The sequence below is a fragment of the Triturus cristatus genome, chromosome 5_2, assembly GCF_964204655.1.
Source record: "Triturus cristatus chromosome 5_2, aTriCri1.1, whole genome shotgun sequence".
NCBI lineage: Eukaryota > Metazoa > Chordata > Amphibia > Caudata > Salamandridae > Triturus > Triturus cristatus.
Genome location: NC_140588.1, coordinates 54428854 through 54446512, shown reverse-complemented (window position 1 = coordinate 54446512; position 17659 = coordinate 54428854).

Sequence of the window (17659 nt, the reverse complement as noted above, 5' to 3'; positions counted from 1 at the left end):
ACAGTGCACTGTACTAGGAATGTAGTTGTAAATCAAATATCCCAATCATGGGAAACCAATCATAACACAGTTTACAGTAGGAGCACTTGCACTTTAGCACTGGATAGTAGTGAAAAGGTGCACAGAGACACTAAACCAGCATACCATCAAAAACAGGAGGTCAGAAGGCAAAAAGACAGGAGAAGCACACCAATAGCTGCCAGGTCTAACACAACCCAGAAATAATTAGTGAATATCTTGGGGCAATTGATTTGCCTATTCTCAGTAGCGAACTGCATTCTCCGGCGATGGCTCCTATTACATTTACTAAAGTTCAGGGAGCTATTAAGACCTCTCCCAATAGGAAAGTCTGTGGGAGCAATGGATTGCCTGCCAAGCTGTGTAAAACTTTCATGGCCCAGATTAAGAAAATCTTTGTCAAACAGTTCAAAGAAATACTTGAGGGTTGTGAGGTGCCTAGTTTCTTCACAGAGGTCGTAATTGTTAGCTTTTCAAAAAAGGATAAACCGTCCAATAAGCCGGGTTCATGCCGCTCAATTAGCCTGTTGAACAATGATTGTGAGTTGCTTACAAAGATTATTGCTTCAAGAATAACCCGTTTAGTGCACGAGGTCCTCCATAGTGATTAGTGTGGCTTTCTACCAGGCAGATCAATTTCGAATAACACTAACTTCCTGCTACAGGCTATCGATTAGTTTGAGGATCATAAAGTTAAAGTGGCTGTTATCATGATAGACGCAGAGAAGGCTTTCGATTTATTTCAATGGGAGATTCTATTTGCTATTTTACATCAGTTTTATTTTACCTTTAAGCTGGTAAGGCTTCTGCAAAAGTTATACCACAAGGCAGATGCAAAAGTCATTGTAAAGTCTCACGCGGCTGGAGCATTGGTAATTAGTCACAGCACTCATCAGGGCTGTTCCATTTTCCCGGTGCCCTTTGCGCTTTTTATGGAGCCTTTGGCCTACGATTTGTGGCAAGATTCTCAAATTAGGGCACCTTTGCAGGAGGCCCCTTAACTTAAGTTGTTTGCCAGCGACTTGATTTTATATCTGGACGTGGAAGAACAAGATGTTGCGAGAACATTCGTAAAATTGGATCTCAGTTATAGTGCTGGAGCAGAGTTTTCTTTTAGAAAATTCATGGGCTTTTGAAGCTCTGGCATGTCTATGCGTTTTATTAATTTATTAATAATTAACAACTAATTATTTGTCTTGTGCAAGTGTGTTTTTATTAATCAACCCGTTTGTCCTAACATAAGAGAAGGTTACATGAGGGTTAGCTTATTTGTGCTGTTTCTGTTTAATAATAATGTGCAAGTTTTCATGTTTAACCCCTTCCATGCTCATGACGGAACGGTTCCGTCATGAGCCACGGTTGAGCTGTGCTCATGACGGAACCGTTCCGTCATGAGCCCGCCCGCGCTCGAACCCTTCAGCACCGCGGCGGAATTCGCCCAGCGCTGAAGGGGTTAAACGTTGCTGTGTGCTATTTATTTTGAGCACAAAACGCTGTCTGAATTAATGCTTTTTTATGTTGCAGAAGCTAGATAAATGCATACACATAAGGGTATTAGTGGGGTTAACAATGTTTAATCATTATGCTGTAGTAACGTTTATTTTGTCTCTTTAATTAAGATGGTCTATTGTGGCCTATGAAGGCCTTAACCAAGCTGACTGTATTTCGAGGCCTGGCTGTGGCATATTCTGTGATGTGGCAAGGGAGACCCCTGCTGGGAAAAGGTCGAAGACAACTGACCGTGGTCCTTGTTGTAAAACTTTCCATGAGGACATCAGCAGTTTGGAGAATCTCCAAAGGAAATGGAACGTCCTTGGCAAACAAAGGAGCTTCAGAAATGAACAATGTACCGTGGCTCGGCTGCCGAGGGAAGTTGAACAAGTTGGATACTTTAATAGTTTCTGTTTCTTGGTTCCTGTTCCGTAGTTCACGTCTTGTGACTTTTCCTGAGCGAAGATTTTCAGATGTTGCAATGTTACATCCCTTCCTTCTCGCTCTGCTCAGTGATACAGTTTATCCTGCAAACTTTATGTGTGTTTCCATTGTAATTTTTACTATAAGAATTGTTAGCTTAGGGAGGGTTTTGCCACTTGCCATTTTACCTTTGCTGCGTGAACTTGCGTTGCTGAGGATCGATGCTGAGGGACACCGTCTTGAGAGACTTTACGGAGAGACTTGTCCTGACCCGTTCTGACACTTAGTTAGAATAGGTAACTATGAGAACCGATTTATTCTGATTGATTTACTTTGACTAATTTAGATAAAGCAATATAACTTTAAAACATGGTGTTGAATATTCTTTCTTGTCAATTATTGTGTACATTTTGATCATTATTGTATAGATTATATAGAGTATGTTTAAGGACAATCACTATAATTAGGTCCTATCGTCCTCGATATAGATGCAGGGTGTTTAGGTGTTTTCTTCCCAAAGGTTTATTGCCAGTAGAGTATTTGAGCGTGTGTTAGTGAAATGGGCCCTAGCGTATGATGAATGTATGTGCGTGCAACTGTGAGATTACTCTATCCGTGGTGATGGGCATGTTTTAGATACCCTGATCTCTATCAATAGGATTAACCATACTAAGCCTGAAGCCCTCTTGTTCAACTGCTCTGACCTTGTACTACCCATCGATTGCCACCACAACTTCAGGCTCTATCAGATATCTGGGTGTTTAGGTAGCTCATGACTTTTCACAACTACATCAACTAAACCATTTGCCAACTCTTTTTAAAGCTCAGAATTTACTACATCAATGGCCGTCCTTCCCACTTTCAATTGTTGGACAAATAGCGTTGGTCAAGAAGACTATTCTTCCTGTAATGATTAAGGTTCCTCAAAAATGTCTTTGTGAAACTGACCAGATGCTGTGAAAATGTGTAGGGTGCAGAAAGAAACCTCGCACTAAATTGGAAGCTTTGTAATTGCTTATTGAAGATGGGGGATCTTGTTCTGCTTCCCTTTAAGAAATACTACCAGGCTGTATTTCTAGACTGGTGGGCTTGCACAGTAACATCGCAAAAGCATCAAAATTCCCAAGCTCCCGAAAAGCAATAGCTATGAGCGCCCCCCCCGCCAAGTACTTTTTAGAAACACCCAAATGAAGGAAGAGTTCCGATGTTCTCATTTTCACCCCGATATGCTGAAAAAGATTGTGGCATATTAGGTCTCCAGGTAGAGAAGGGGAGTATTAAGAACTGGAAAACGGTAGGGATTCACTGATTCAAGGACCTCTTGGCGGATGGAATCATGAAATCTTGGGGTCAGCTGAAACTGGGTAATTGGGTAATCCCCCTAAATTGTTTTTTTCTACCTTCAATTTTACCATTTTATGCTAAAGATCCATTCTGCAAGGGATGCACTAGCCTCCACGATTAGCCAGTCATACTATGTCAGTGGAGTAATGGGAGTGGGCAATTGGAAGTGTATATTGCAGCAACAAAATTGTATTATTAGCTTTGATAAAATTCAGTCTTCCACCCGGTATAACATAGAACTGCATACCTGGAAACTATATAATCCATAAAGCCATCAACGGGGCAAACTTTAAAAGAATGACCTTTTTCTCAAAGTTGCTGTTTCATTATCTACCATCTCGCCTGCATAAAAAGTCAGTATCCAAGGTTTGCTTCACCTGCCCAGCTTCAGCAGATTTTTGGAGGAAAGTTTTCCAGTGGCTTAGCACTAAACTCCAGGTTTCCCTAGCGCCAGACCCTCTGGGAGCCCTCCTGGGCATTAACATCATGCTAAATCCATCTGTTTGCCAGACGCAGTTAATGTTTATTGCATCCCTAGTGGCCAAATCCTTGATACTACAAAAATTGAGATTGGTGGGTACCGCATCCTTCGACTCATGGGTTTACAACATGAAGCAGGTGAAATCTAAGGAAACATATTCCCAAAGAGTGTGGCATCTAGTGAAGTTTCAAAAAATTTGGGAAGGGGAGCCGCAGGAACATGATGTTCCTGAAGAACTGAGGGGTTGCAATATTTTGCCAAGCTTTATGCTGATTTGCTTTAGAATCTCGTACATGAATTGGTTGTTTTACGTAATCAATTGGCATATGTGTGCATTAGAAGATGAATGTATTTTTTGATGAATTTCAATGCACTGTATTATTTCTACTTGTGTCACTAAATAAAATTAAAAAAAAAAAACAAGATGTGTGTCATACACGTAGTTGAGCATTGTAAACATGAGTGATTTACTAAGCACTGGGAGTAAAGGACAGGTATACCTTAAAAAACAGAGGGTGATGGGTTGCCAACTTTTAATGGAATCTACTCCCTGCCTGAATTCACGTGACCATAAAGGAGCAGGAAGCATGACTAGTTGGACATGATATGCCACATAGGTCCTAATCCTATCTTGAGTTCCTGCTCACTTATTGTTGATGGTGGATAGTTTCAAAACCTGATGATGACAGGCCAAGAAGGAGGAGGACAGTGATGTCATTCTAGTCTATGCTGATCTTGGTGTCGTCCCAGATTGCAATTAGAAACAAATCAGCTCCTGTTTCAGGGCAGAAACTGTCTAAATTGAGGTTGTTCTGTTTGAGGAATTTAGAGATTTGTATGTAGACTTCCCAAGGACAGAGCCTGTTTGATACTGGCCTGTATTCTATTCAATTCTTTATTTATGAAACAATCCACGAGACAATAAATACATTGAAATAAACCATTATAATAAATACCAGTGTTACAACAATTAAAATAGACGTCCGTAGCAAAGGTTAACAGTATCAGGATTACTCACTAAAGTAATAGCTCCACTATTTTTGTCAATTTGTAAACTAACAGGGGTGCCAAGTATGATAAGAATTACATGTCAAAGTACACATACACATTTCACTAAAATGCCAGCGCCAATCATTAACTGCCTCTGTTTGGAAACCAACCGATTTTAAGGTTGACAATTCCCTGGAGCTAAATTACCTGCAAATAAAATTACGTTTCCCACTATTGCAGACTCTAGTCATCACTTTTATATTCATGCAATATGCTGAGTCATGTTAGAAACTGTTAGCACATATCATTCCTTCAGCAATGACCTTCGAAGGACACTCCACTATGATTAGTAGGAGCCTGATTTATAACGTAAATGAAAAACAACTGTCATTAAGGATTCACTTTATTATGCATGTAACAAGTTTTGGTAATTCAATTACCAATGCAATTGATGCAGAGAAAACAGAACAAGCAAGCTTCAAAGTGCTTATTACAAATAAATATATTTCAAATAGCAGTAAATCAAAATGTTCAGTGCCAAGAGTGATCAGACAGGGAATACTAGCAATGATAAGTGCAATTGTGTATGTGGTATGTGGTCAGTAACAGTCAGCTTGGGTCAAGACGTGGCCTAGGCGGAGTTCACAGAGTAAAAAAAATCACCGTGCTACATGGAGTTCTGCAAGCGGAGGAGTGCATTGGGTCGTGGCGTTGGTACTGGTTTTTAGTGCAGGTGTTTGTCCCGCGCTGGAAAATCATCACGAATGGCATCATGCAAGACGGCGCTCCTTCTTTCTGCATCTCAAGTAGATATTCTACTCGAGCGGCCGCTTCCTCAACTCAAATGGAAGGTTTCTCAATATGAGCGGTTGTGGCCATCCATGACCGCCGGAGTTGAGAAATCTCACTGGGAGGTGGTCTGGAGTAAGATTTTCCTCGCTCGCCAACTTAATGTAATAGCTGAGTTTTTTTTAGAACTCTGCAATCTACACAGAGTGGGAAAACTCCGCAAATTCCAGAAGCAGAGTGGAATTTCATGGCCAGGCCTAGACAAGATAACAGTTTTCGTTTCACAGAATGTAAACAAAGTCCCAAAGTTTGAGATGGAACTTAGTATGTTAGTTAGGACGTCTATGTTTCAACCTTGTTCACTTATTTAAAGGACATCATCAAGATGGAATAAATGAGGGGGTACGTAAAAACGTGTGCATGCATTCAATGAAGCTTAATTGCAGCAGAATACCAGTTGGCAAGGATCACCAAATACAGAGTTTGGGCTTAAAAAGTCAACCAAACAGGTCTGAAGGAAGCCTTAAGTGGGGGGGGGGGGGTGGACTGAAGTAGTCACCTACATATTCGTTTAGAATCAGATGACCAAGGTATGCACTGATTTAAAGGTTGAGGCTAGATTACTCATATTGGATTCCTCAATTAGTCAAGGCACCCGGCTGCTGGACAGGTTTCAGTATGTACAACAAACATGGGTCCCATTTTCACTCTGCCACAGGACACAAAATGTAGCTCATTGATGAAGTCCAAAATATATGAAACCGAGTCTAGGGTTGTTTATACACATGGCCTGTTAGTTTGGGGCGTTATGCTCCTATTGAAGCAGGATCAAGACTGACTTGCATGTTGCTGGTCACTGACTAAAGTAACACAGCAGGCAAAAACAGATTGACTGGAATGAGGCTCAGGTGATCACTAGTGGGTGAGATTAATGCAAGCATTCCTACATCACTTTTTTTAGTTAAACTGGAGGCCTCGCCAAGATTAATATTTTATTTGGTTACCCTGCTGGAAATGTTACTGGGCTCAACATTTTGTTACATGCGTAAACAAAATTCGATCAGTCATGGTCAATCCAAGTAGGTGACATGGTTCTCTATAGTCCCAAGATAGCAGACTAGGATGCGGTATATACTTGAATATATCCCAAGTATATTTCACTTTGGGATTTTCCTTGTGAAAAAATAAAAAATAGTTTGGTGCAGTACAATGTCATGTTGACAGAGCCCTGCACCAAACTGCAAAAAGCATTGACAGGATCTTGCATTACAGCGGTTCCTGTCAATGCTTTAAGAAATGACCAACTGCTTGGCGATCACTTCCAAATTTGGCGGATGGTACCTCAGAAGTTTGAGCTCGTAGCTATAGAGATCTCATAGTTCCCTACAGTAGGTCTTACATGGGGAAATGATACTCACTAACAATCCTCCTCTTATTTACCCATACCATGACAATTGCCCAAGGTTGAAGCAATCAAGAACCATCTGGTTCTACAAAACTAAGTGAAACAGATAACAAAAGTGGTGGGTTACCCACAGGATGTCAATGCAAGCCAATAGAAAAGGTCTAAAGTATTCATCTAAGGAAATCTAGCAATCCAACTGAGATCCTCTAGGAATAGTCTGGAGAAAATAGCTGTAAACTAGGTCTTATAAACCAATTAGATATGGAGAATTGCTTAGAAAAGACTTTGAAATTCTGCACCATGACCACCTCTGAGTAAATTACTCAATTGCCCTAGTGGAGAAAAATGCCATCCACCAAATTATAAATCTGGCCCTAAGTCACTTTTTTGTCATTGAATTCTTCCAATGGGGCAAGGCGGTAGCCAAAGAGGGCTCCGAAAGACTGGATATCGTTTTTGTGAGTTCCAGCTGAATTGCTGCTATGAAATAGCAAGGTAATGGTGTTTCAGCAGAAGCCTACTCCAGTTTTTTATACTACTGAGCCCATACAGGTAACAGTCTTTACTCAGATTCTATACTTCACCCTCAGAGGCGATGGTCCTCAGATGGACATTTCTTCATCGTCGTGAGGGTCATGAAATCAAGATGCCCAGCTGTTGGCCCAATGAGGACCAAAAATTGGCAGCCAACTCACAAATTGGAAATCAGGTTCAAATACATTACTCTCAGGACTATGCTATAAACAGTATTGCAACTGGAAGACCCAACCTCCTAAAGAAGTTCAGTCTGACAAGAATTATACAAACCAATAGCTCTGCTGTGGCTACACATAACAAGAGCAAAACAACCTGATGTTCTGAAAATAATCTATGACTTTATCATGCATGTAGAAATCAGATATTTTGTAAGCACAATTTCTGTAGGAAAAACATTAAGACACAAAAAGACTCAGATATATTTTAGATAATTTGGTTATTGTACTAAAGATCCAAAATCAATGCATACAAGTATCATTTTAAGTAACTCTGTCATGAGTCTTACAACTTGCAGAATAAAGCCTCACATTTAGTCAAAGTAAACCTATTGAGAAATAAAAGCATCCATACAAGGATGATGCCAGAGTTAGAGATTCCTACCACCAACAAAGGCAGGAGGATGGTTCACAAGGGTTCTCTAAGCATGGGCAAAGGGAATAAGTTAAAGTCCAGTAGGGGAAAGTCCACAGGCATGGGGAAGGGGAATGTAACATAAACCAGGAAAGTTCAAATCTGGTCTTTCACCAGACAGGTCTAAATCATCCAGCAGGCTAGTTCATCAGCGAGGGTAGAAAGCATGGGGCATGAATAATAGTCTGGCAGACAATCTGCAATCAAGGAGAGGAAAAATGAAGTAACCCAAAAATCACAAGAACGGCTTGGCTGAGCATGAGAAGAAAGTGGACATGAAGAAGGCTCCCTCCTCCTAGGAAAGTCACTTTTTTATTTCAAATTGTTAATTGTGACAAGAGTAGTTACCATGGTACAATTTGATACTCCAGCATACTTTCCCATGCTGGTCATGAGGAACGACTGTCCATCCCGTCCCTACAAGTTAGTTAACAAAGAGCTTATTTACTTTGTTGCTCTCCACGGATATAGTCCAAAGATCAGGTTACCATCAATTCACACTCAAAGAAACACTAAAAAAAAAACAGTGTTGCTTAAAGAATGCTGCATGAATAGAACAAATAAAGTAACATTTAAGGAAACGTATCAAAGGCCCATTACACCAGGCTATGAAATAATGTTAACGCATTTTAAAGTTAGCATTTCTTATTTAGTATTAAGTTTAAGCATAACGTAATAAATCAAATATATAATATGTGAGCATATTTGTAATGTTGTAAGTGATTATTACACAGAAGTGTTCAACTCTAATTATGGCCTACTACCAAAAACTTCTAAAAGTTCCTACATGTAAATTATTTTAATAATCATTCAAATAAAATTGTTTCTATGGTTATAAGGTCTTTATAATATTAGGCACTTATACTGAAAGTTTCAGTCACATAGCACATTGCATACCTTAATTGCACCACTTTCTAATCATTATGGCTCTTTTCAATGAAGTTAATAGAAATGCTAATTATGATTATTATTAAATGATGATTTTGTTAAGATGATAAGGTAGTCAAGTAATAAACATGTTAAATTCATTATTAGATTAATCCTACTATTTCTACCTAATTAAGCAATCTTTTATGGTGCTGGCATTTCAACTTTTCTCAGTTTCAGTGTTGTTTTTCTAGACCTGTGTATAGTGCATATTTGTGTTTTCGTTGTCAAAATTGGTTTATGTGTCGTGCAAAGCATGATCAGCTTTTACCCTGCCTCCGTGGCAATGCTATTACACTGGACCCAACAATGAAAGTCCTAATTGACTCCAAGCCCACAGGGTACTTTTCACCCATACCCTCATTGGCCTATCCTCTCCAATGGTCCACACATTTCAGAGTTGATTGGTTTATTATTGAGTGCCATTTTGCTAAGACTATGAAAGGAATTCCTGGACTTGGCATAAAATTATGGAATATTGTTATGTTGGCAGGAAAATTGGGTGACTCAGACTGTTGCATATATAAGCTGTTGTCAGAAACCTATACTGTTGACACCTCCACTAGTACGGTTATTCCATCTCACATATACGGACTAGAAAGCAGACACATGCATTTGCCAAAGGGCGATCTACAAATTTGGGATTTGTGGCAAACTGTAGCTGAGCATGAAAATAAAATATGCCTATACTGTTCAGGTAAGAATACACTCCTCCTTGTTGAAGACGTAAATGTCACTGTGGCTATGGAAGGTAGCTTTTTATCAACCAAAATGGATCTTGGCACTAGAGACTTTATTTATGGTATACCTGTGGCCGTATTATGCATATGGCGCACTTTACCTGTGTGCGCCATGGCACACCTTTCAAAAGGTGCACCAGGCGCAAGCAGGGACAGTGCACTGCATTACAAAGAATATCAGAGGCAGCTGTGAACTCGTGCTGCCCTCAGGGCAGTGCATTCAAGTGATATAAGGAGCAGCTGCTGCAAAGCCGCTCATTGTTTCACAATGCAGGCTTCATGCTGCCTGCCCTTTACAGAGGGGTTATAGATCCCCTCCAGGCAGGTGCAGTGAGTGACTGCACCCGACAACAGGGGGATGTCTGGGGGTCCATGGGACCTTTCTTTTCCCCTCCAGATGGCGGCCTTTAGGAGGTGAACTGAAATTTTACCACTTTTTGTGGTACACTTTCAGTGCGCCTACTAGCATGCCTCCCCGCCTCCATCTGTAATGTGGTGCAGGCACAGAAGAAAAGTGATTCCCTCATTTGCATGGGCCCACATCCCACCCAAATGAGGAAAGCACTAAGCACTCATGATAGCGCTGGCACTACATGTGTGCCAGCACGGTCAGCATTACAGAAGGGGCCTCACAAGCATCTGTGCCCCTTTTATAATACCATTGTGTCCTTGGGTCACAAAGTGGGTGCACATGCCCCTTGGGCTCCCATGCCCAATGTATAATACAGCACCTGGTAGATTGCTTAAAGAACCCAATCTGGAGCACCATGGAGAACACTGGAGGGATTTCTGTAACAATGCTAGACCGCAGGTTTAAAATGGAAGGTACATTCTATCTCTCCCTTTTAGAGCCAACATTTCTATTAATTATAATATAGTAAACACCGAGTCTTGTATTTTGTTATCCACACGGTTATAAAACAATGGTTTATGAATGGCCATGACCCACTGATTATTAACAAAGACTTGCAGGATTAGCATGCCCATTGCAAACCCCCCAATAGGCCCATGCTGTAGGTTTTTATTAATCTAAGCACTACCAGATGGCCTACAATAATTCAAGATCTAGCTTCTCCAGTCCTGTTCAATATAATTCCACTACTACTGGAGGAATTTTTGCTGCCAGAGTCTAATTATAAATAACTATTTCTGATCCACCACAAAATAAATGAGGACATTAAAACATACATTAATAAACACAGTATAATCCAATTAAGAGAATGGTCACAAACGCCCTGCAACTGAATCGGCGATGATCACTATGTAACAAAGATGGGCCTTTAGAAGCTTGTAAGACAATTTGGCTCTACCTGTGATTTTTCAAATGTTGACTGTCAACAATGTAGGGCAAGGTACATGAAATTCAGTGTAAAAAAAAAAAAGAGGAATGCCCAATTCGAATGGGATAACCAAAAGGAGGAAGCTTCCAAAGGAAAAGCAAAATACTTTTGAAATAGGTTGCCTGGTCTAGTAAGGGGAGCTACAATGTCATCTATTATCACTGAATCTGACAGTGGAAGTTACTACACTAGTCGATATACCAAAAGACAAAATCACCACCAGATATCTACTGCACCCTGCCAATGCTAACCCATGGCGAAAGACAGACAATTTTATTCAGGCTAAAGTTTGAAAGACTCTGGATGATCAAAAGGCAGGTGAGGGTCCATGACAAGAAAATACCCCATTAGGTTTTGACAAACACAATTCAGAGATTTGGATCCCAGTCTCATGCTCATTTTAATGCAATCTGAGCACTTGCCATTTCCTAACTCATTGAAGAGAGCTAGGATTCTGCAAATCTTTTTAAAACCGGGGACCATCCTTTCCTACCCAATAACAGGCTACTATCATCTGTAAATACACCTGCTTAAATATATTCAAACCCGGTATGATTTCCTTCCATCAAGAAGTATTCTGGGAAAACGTCTGTGCCGTGAAACAATCTTTGAGACAAAGTATGACAAGCTAAGGAAGGAACATATTTTCTAGAGCTTTGTTGATCTGGGGCTACTTTTAACTCAGGTAATAGGTCAAATCTGTAGCACTCTGGATTAAATGAACCTTTAGTATCTATAGGTGGTAGCAGCACTACATAAAAGTACATTTGTAAGTGCCAGATATGGGCATTGTGCAGAAGGTTCTAGACCTTTGTGATACTGATACAGGATTATGCCAGGCTTGCCCCCTGGCACCAGCCATTTTCAGTATAGTTCTGAATGACAGCCTGTACAGAAGGAGCTAAGTTTCCCCATGTATGCCTTTGGTGGGGTGTACCTCAGTAACTACTATTAGCAGATTATGTAATCCTGTTGGCGAACACAGAGAATGAAGTACATTGATTACTTGTATGTTTTGATAACCACTGCAAAGAGAAGATGGTGGTCATTAATTCATGCAAGACCAAAGTTATTGTGATTGGCACCAAATAATTCTTTTAACCGGTAAAAAGCTGGAACTCATCACCTTGTGATTATCAGGGTATCGGGTGTGCAGCTTCTGTCACCTGAAAACTACAGATATAAAAAGTGAGTTGACTTTGATAGGAGTATGAGGAGAGAGTCTAAAATTTCATTACCACTTTGAAGGTCACTGTTTCTTAAATTTAATGCTTAGAAATCAAACCTTTAGTAAGAGCTTTATATAGAGCAAAAATGTGGGGCCACCATTATATCGCAACTGGTGCTCATGTAAAGCGCTCTAATAACTTCGGGTCAAGTTAGCGCGATATAAAACTCCGCAAAAAAAAAAGAGAATTGCCAAATAGGTAGATCAGAATTAGGTTTCTGAGAGCAATGCTTCAGGTAGGACATGGAGCGCTGACTGCCCAAAACTGGGATGGTTTTAGATATTGCGAATCTTCTATTCTGGGTCAGGTTGAGATACATCCCTTTGGAAACTATTTATAAATCCCCTCTGGCTAAGATTCTTTATACATTGGAGCGCCCGCTTTGTCATAATTCCAGTGCATCAACCTATACTCACGGAGGCTCAATCTGAGACACTATGGATTTATTGTGAATGTATAGCTTGTAGAAGAAAAGTGAATGGGGCAGGTAAAGACTAATTCTCTGTGAGTGAGCATCTACAAGGAGTGAGTGGAGCAATAATAGGATGACTAAGATTGGCTGGAGAAGAGACTAGTATTGTGATGTAGCAGTGCTCTGCCGCCCATTAGAAGACTATTTCTAATGGTCTATTAAGGGCGGGAGGAATTACCCCTGACCACTCTCACTGTACACTGGAGTAATACTAACAACCATTCTGAATCTACTTGTAATTTAGATGGGCTACTGCAAGGCACAATGTTACATTTCTTTTGTTTTGCACATTACATGCTGCTTTTAGGAAGAGGTTTCACAGATCTTTTTTCGTAAATGTGTCATCAGGAAGGTTACTAAAACTTTACTACTCCAATGAATAACCCAAAGAGCTTAAACATATTTACTTTGCTTTCTTTTTTTGGTAGACATTCAGGGTTCAATGCAGGTACAGTCCTCTTTTGAAAGTTGCGGGTGTGGAGAGTCGGGCATTCTTGTCAATTGCTATACCTCAAATGTAACTGCTATTTTGAAATTGTTTACCTTATGCTAGATACCAATGTGAATGTCAGATAAGTACAGCTGAGGCACAGTTGTTGCAATATTATGTTTTAAGATCTAGCTGTTTTTTTTTTTAAACTGATGATATGGAGCTGTATAATATATTTTTAAGGCTAATCAGCCAGTCAGTCAGTCATTCTTTATTCGATGATTAAAAAACATCATAAAAGCACATATATACAAACAGTTAAAAATACAATTAAATCACTACCAGAATCCTGACTGTTACTACATATATGGTAAAAGGAAGACTAGGTGAAACATTTCATTTGAGATAATGACGATCAGACCATCTCTCTAGTTACCCTTAATCGCACCGCGACTCTAATAAAATTCATAATACTACATAGTGTCAAGGGATTGACCGCTTTTTGCAAGAAGATTAGTGCATCTTTGGCGTGTGCAAATTTAGCTTGCTTTAAAATTCCTACCAGAAATCTACGCCTGGGCATTGAATAAAAAGGACACAAAAGTACAAAATGAAGGGTGTCCTGCGGAGACCTATTGTCGCAGCCGCAGGCACCCTTCTGCTCAATCGGAAATATAAAACCTGGTGGATCAGCCAGTAAATAGGGTAAAAGATTGAGCCTAAAACGGGACATTAAAACTCTATCCTGGGCATTGTGCATGAGATAAAGATACGGCTTCATTCCCTCCGAGTTTTTTACCATGCTATAGGCACTCACGGTACATTTAATCCCTTCAGCCTCTGCTATGCTTGTGGTTCTCTGGGCCAAAAATAATCTCTTGATCAACAGCTTATCTTGTGCTACAATCGTCGCTGGTTTTAAAAATAGATCCTTACGACCAAGGTTTTCCAGGCTAATCATTACATATTTCAGCCATGGTATACTCATGCTTTTATCCCTTCCCATGCAGTCACTTATAATTTGTCTACCTAAAGTCGCCTCAGGGTTTAACCAAATTTACAGCCATGCCAAAATGGGTCTAAGTTTAACCAGGTCTTCTAAATATGGCCTCCCTAATTCACTATGGGCTATTACAGCTGGGGTACTCTGCGGTATCTTCAATATTGAGCGTAAAATGTTGTTTTCCTCCCGCTGTAATTGCTGGATGTTTACAAAGCCCCACACTTCTGCACCATAAATGGCCTTTGAGCAACAAATAGAGCCATAGAGATTCATTATTTGTTCAGGGGACCATCGACCCACTCTCCGCCCATAGCCTGCGATAGCACCCTTGGAGGATATCAATTTACAGCAACGTTCCTCCACCAGGGGCTTAAATTGTAAAGAGCCATCAAATAGTAGGCCCTTTTCAGCTAATGAAATGCTTTTGTTAGCTTATTGATGACCATACAGATTGCCCATGCCTCACAGGAGAAACCAAACAGACAGGACAGCATAGTCATCTCTGGGGTCCAGATGTTATCGTGACATCTCTAACTAGTTGTTCAAAGCAAATCATCTTTCTGAAGTGGACATGTTAACCCCAAAGTCCTAACTCAGAGGAAAACATTATTGGGGTAAACAAGTGATACATGTTAATTAACTAATATAGCCCTGCCCCGCCTCCTATTTTTGTTTCTCCATATCTGGTCAGCCAGGCACACATGTATTATGCCCTGGGAGAATGCTTTGGAACCTTCTACTTGGTCAGACATGCATTAGGTCTACTAAAATATGACCTTCATACATGCACATGTCAATCTGAACAGCATCTCACACTGCTGTTGACATGTACCTAATTTAGTTCAAAACTATCATGTAAACGAAGTCCAGGTCAGTGAATTGATCTGCCCAGATTCAATCATTGTGCTGAGGATGGTTAGCTAGGATGCATGTGACGTAACTACTGCCATGCGACTGCTGCCTTTTCCAGTGAACCTATCTGAACTGAGCCCTTAGATAACATCCTGTCTACCAGTCTTTCTTTGTTGTTGTCTAAGAGAATAAATGAGACCACAAGAGGTGGAGGCTGGAAGGCAAAGTGACTGCGACCTTGCATACATACTGGGCAGAGAGCAAGGGGTAGGCAGGCTTCTGGGGCTGCGGCACCATCCAGCCACACGTTTGAACTGCTGATCACTTGGAGTTGGCCTGACCAAAGCCCACCATTCAGATCGAGTGCAGCAGGCCAACATGGGGAAGGTGAGGTGCCAGCTTTGACCCACAGTCTTCTACAATGCACACATCCAAGGGTCATAAAGTGACTTTAGCAATAAGTCTTCACTAGAACCAGATAGATCAGGTCACATGGCATGACGCACATGCTCACCATCAATAAGGAGATCAGGCATGGTGGTAGGTCAGGCGACAGTGGGGGAGGGCACTGCAGCCCAGTCTTCCCTGGAGAGAGCGAGAGAGTGAGTGTGTGGTGTGTGTGCGTGCGTGTGTCAGACGAGTCCATGCGCGGTCATCCTGGCCTACCAATCTTAAATCAACCAATGGGAGGCAGGACTGTCCTGCTTGGGGAGGCATTGGAGAAGCAATAGGTAATTCTCCGTTCCATGTGTCAGTGCATTATGTTGCAAGTATCCTGACATAATTCTGGCTATCCTTGGCATAATCATTGTTGAAATCCGGCTACAGCAAACACATGTAACTGACTAAGATTAATAATAATTAACATCACAATCTGTTCAAGTGCAGCAACAGCATAAAGAAGTACTTGAAAACAACAAACTTGTCTGTGGGTAATTTATTAAAAATGAAAACTTTGTATTTCAAGACAAGAATACTATTTTGCGAATGCGAAGCCTTTGCTTGGAGGAATATAACACCTTTTTCTAAAAAGAAAAGTCGGTTTTTAATATCAAAACTGATACATTGAGAAACTGGAAAAGCTGGGTTTTTAGATTTACAATGGCTGCATTTCTGATACTTAAAACTGATTTTTGATTGATAATTTTTATAGAACTTGGGTAGCTTAAAGCTGATCTTTGCTCCTTTAGATCTCAATCAGTACTGACAAAGCGCTTTAATGTCATTACTACTGCGGTCCCCGGGCTGAGTGTGTAAATACAGTGCATCATGTCTGCGTTGTGATCCCGTAAGGTCTCAGTGCAAAATACATTTTGATTTTTCAACCCTGCTCCTTTGGGAGAGATTCTCAATTATTATCATTAGGACCGAGAATCTATTTGGAAGCAGTGAGAAGAAAAGAAAAAAGACATGGAACAAATATGGACGTGAAAAGATGTTCCACGTCTTCAAAAAACAAAGCCGTGAAACCTTACACTAATTTTTAGGTCTCGCCTGGCTAACGCGTAGGCTATCGTGTAAGCGATCGCCCAGCGAGACTTATGTAGGGGCTTCAGAAAATGCTCCCAAAGGCTTCCCAGGTGGATCGGCTGGCGGTTATGCGCACAACCACGCGCATTCCATTTGCCACCAGCTACTTCCTGCGCGTGCGCCGCCTCACGCATTCAGAGAGATTTAGTAAGGGGCACAAGACCTTAGGAATGCAGTTTATGGCCAGTGCATGTGAGGCATTCAAGCGCGAAGCTGGCATCTGGCATCGGACTTGAAAGCAGCAGACTGCTTTCGCCAGCGCGCGCTCGGCCTCACTTCCTGCATCCCCTCTTACAACAATTAACTTTCGTTGTAACTCACACCCCATATGCTCGTTCCCTCCCACCCTTCCTTTGATGTCCGCTTTTCTTGTTGTTTACAAACCATGCCACACACTGCTGCACGCCGCACACTGCTGCACGCCGCACACTACCGCGCGCCGCACACTGCTGCATCGCACACTGCTGCATTGCACACTGCTGCATTACACACTGCTGCACGCCACACACTGCTGCACGCCACACACTGCTGCACGCCACACACTGCTGCACGCCTCACACTGCTGCACGCCTCACTGCTGCACGCCACACACTGCTGCACGCCACACACTGCTGCACGCCACACACTGCTGCACGCCACTGCACGCCACACACTGCTGCACGCCACACACTGCTGCATGCCACACACTGCTGCATACCGCACACTACCGCACACCACACACTGTTGTGCACACTGCTGCATTACACACTGCTGCATTACACACTGCTGCACGCCTCACACTGCTGCACGCCACACACTGCTGCACGCCACACACTGCTGCACGCCACACACTGCTACATGCCACACACTGCTACATGCCACACACTGCTACATGCCACACACTGCTACATGCCACACACTGCTGCATGCTGCTGCACGCCACACACTGCTGCACGCCGCACACTGCTACACGCCGCACACTGCTACACGCCACACACTGCTGCATGCCACACACTGCTGCATGCCACACACTGCTGCATGCCACACAC